The sequence below is a fragment of the Fulmarus glacialis genome, unplaced genomic scaffold (genome assembly GCF_000690835.1).
Source record: "Fulmarus glacialis isolate BGI_N327 unplaced genomic scaffold, ASM69083v1 scaffold36899, whole genome shotgun sequence".
Lineage (NCBI taxonomy): Eukaryota > Metazoa > Chordata > Aves > Procellariiformes > Procellariidae > Fulmarus > Fulmarus glacialis.
The window spans coordinates 1-3,151 of record NW_009232022.1 but is presented as its reverse complement, the minus strand read 5'-3'; the positions used below and the strand labels follow the sequence as shown (position 1 = coordinate 3,151).

The window sequence follows — 3,151 nt, the reverse complement described above, 5'->3', positions numbered from 1 at the left end:
GGGGTGGGTGGGGGTGGCAAAGGTGGAAGTTCGCCAGTTTCTGGACTAGATCTCCTCTCATTTCTAAAGTAGGTAATGTTACCAGTCTACTTCCAATATTAAAACTCAAATATCTGAAAAGAGTCCAAAAACTAAAACATGCAGATGATCAAGTGAAATGCAGCTTATTAAAAAAAAAAAAAAAAAAAGAGAGAGGCTTTAGAGAATACCTTTAAAGCTTTTAAACGAACAAGAGATCCAGACTTTCTGAAGAGTCCCTCGGTATGAACATGTTTTTCCAAATATTCACAAGTGTCAACAAGAAAGCTGAGGAAAGAACAGTAACATACTTCTGTTGCTCAGAATAAAGCTTGTTTTTTTCCAGAAAAGCTATTTCATGATAAATGGATAAAACTTAATATATAGGATAGTTTTCCCCAATGACAAGAAGTACAAAGAAATACAACTGAATGATAGCTGTGGCTCCGAATTCCCTGTCTAACTTCTGCATTGCTCCTTCCCCAACTGAAGCTATTCTTATATCCTCTATAAGCTTTAGCAGGCCTGGAATAAATATTATGTTCCCTCTTCTGACAAGAGTTTAATACTACAAAGAGAGCAAAGTAAGCGTAAATCTAAATATACAGTGTTAATTTACCTCGGAATGTAACCATATTCTGGCACAAGTGATTGTGGTAATGCATGAAAAGATATCCCAAAGATTTTACCCTAAAACACAAAATTCAATTAATGTTATTCAAAAGTTGACAGGATTACCAACTACATATCACATATGTAAGAAAAGCACATATTCCACATAATTCAAACAGAAGGGTAGTTAAGATAAAAACAAACTCTTTCAGATAAGACAGATAAGAGGTATTGTCAGAAAAAGCACTACCATCTCTAGATATCTGGGCCTATGCTAATTCTAGTCACAGGTAACACCCTAGATTACTGTGAAAGAATAGAAAGGTTTTCTGCAGTATGTTTTGCACTTTACATTTTACAAGGAGCCAGTCTTCCTATAAGGCCCCCAGATCAGTAAGGATATTAAACAGACTGTTCTGGAATCTCACCTTACCTTTTCAAATTGACTAAATCCTATTTTTCTTAAAAATTAATGCAACACATTTGAAATAACTTCTTCTTTTTTTTTTTTTAAAGTAATTTTTTCTTCATCTGAGGCACTCAAGATTACTGTTTCACGGACGATTAAACTCAACAGAATAGTCTAGAAAACTGTTCTGAACTCTCATATTTAGCATTTGTATTCAAGAAACTGTTATAACTCTATCGCCTTATAGCAAGACACCAGAGTATCTGTTACATATTAGAAAACAAGCAATTTCTTCAGTCATTACTACTGATGGTCACCTACAGAGTTTTTTTAAAATGTTTATTTGAGGTTGCTGCACAATTGTTTCAGTTATAAAAGCCCACATTTCAATGTAACAACTCGTACTTTTATTTCTTTGCCCCACCTTTTTTCTATTTGTATTTAGAGAACATGAAAGCCAGCACCTCCCCTAACCAGAAGAGGATTGGGGTCATGCCCAACTTGTTATCAGAGACGAATGTAAACTCGTGGCCATTTATACCTGAAATTCAAAGTGCTGACCATGTTGGGAAAATAGTTAATCAATAACTAACCCATTAGGCCACCCTGGGCTTATCTGTCCTACAGAAAACAAGCATAACACGATAAGGCAAGAGAAGCAACACGTTTGTCATTGTATTCCAGGTGGCTACTAAAAGTACAAAAAGAAAATTAACTCCAAGATATAATGTTTTTCTGTATTTACACGATTATGTAATAGAGAATTCCAGTGGCTTGTAATTCAACATTTAAAATTCATAACTGATATCCTCACTTTACTAGGTTTTGTTTGAAATATCAGAAGTTGTGATTTAAGTTCTCAAAATAAAGTTGTGTGTTCTCTTACAATAGAAATAAAATGCCCCCTGGCAAAATAAAAAGTATTCTACACCTTTTCCTACCTTGCTCTGTTGTTATTTAAATATACATTTTCTTCCTTGTATAAAATTTAAGCACTAGACAGCTATATAGACATCTTTTGACATACATATATTATTCACAGTTCTTATTACCTTCCCTTCAAATGGAAAAAAAAAAGTCTAGAACCATATGCTTGATATTGACAAGGGGGAAGACACCAGTTCTAACTTCACTCTTGCTCTCTCCCTTTCCAAACAACCTAACTCAAGCATGTGTTTTCGCAACTTCTTTGCCTTATATTGACCAAGGGTTACTGCAGTATTTTGTAATACTTTCTCAGCCTTACAGAAAGCTCATTCTGAGAATGCTCAGTTCTGTGCCATACCAGTTGCACAGGGATCTTGTTTAGGACTTGATAGTGGTCCATGCTTTATAAATTAGAGTTTACCAGAAGATCAGTGTTCTGAAATGGACTTCAATGCTGTATAAACTGTCATCCATTATGTCCTGAGACAGAAAACACACTTTTTTCCTTCAACAAATTCAAAGCAGGCATTTAACAGGACACATTTCATTCCTCAGAGCATAGGCAAATCAAGGGCGGATCTGTCTGTATCAAAATACCCATAATCATGCCTTATACTAAGAAACAAACTAAGAGCAAATAAAGCTGTTCAAACCAGAAACCTAAGGAATCAAGTAAAATAAAAGACATAAAGCTTTTAGAAACTACACTGTAGTTATGCATTCCAAGAAATAATACAGTGACTAAGATTTAGATTCCATAGGGAGTGACATTAAGCACAGTAAAGTGTAGAAAGGTCTTGCACTATCAACCGCATAAGCAAAAAGAGGAACACCTCTCATTCACCACCTGGTCTGCCTTGCAACATTCAGGTCCTAAACGGGCGGGGGGCATTCAGCACCACTAAACCATTATCCTACTAAATCACAACACGGCTACGCTGACCACCGCCTGGAGCACTTGCTCGCTGAGAAAGTGGAAAAGGGAGGAAAAATGACTTTCCCCATTGCAGGGATTAAGACGTTTCCCCTCGAGGGGAGGTTATGCCCTGTCAGGGGCTAGCAGAAGCAACAACGTCACGGTAACGCCACCGATGCCGTCGTCGGTGGCCACCCGGCCTCACCGGGACAGCAGACCAGCTCCCGAGACCCGCGCAAGCTTTGCTTCCGCAGCCGCGCTCCCCCACC

General features: G+C 37.5%; 1 protein-coding gene across 1 annotated transcript in view; it reads right to left on the bottom strand.

Annotated features, from left to right (window-relative positions):
- Positions 1 to 702, bottom strand: part of ARHGAP11A (Rho GTPase activating protein 11A) — a 9,693-nt gene extending 8,991 nt beyond the window's left edge. The window contains 2 exon segments of the mRNA XM_009584771.1: positions 210 to 306; positions 638 to 702. The gene's annotated coding sequence lies outside the window, so the exon portion shown is untranslated.
- Between the last annotated feature and the right edge of the window lie 2,449 nt (positions 703 to 3,151).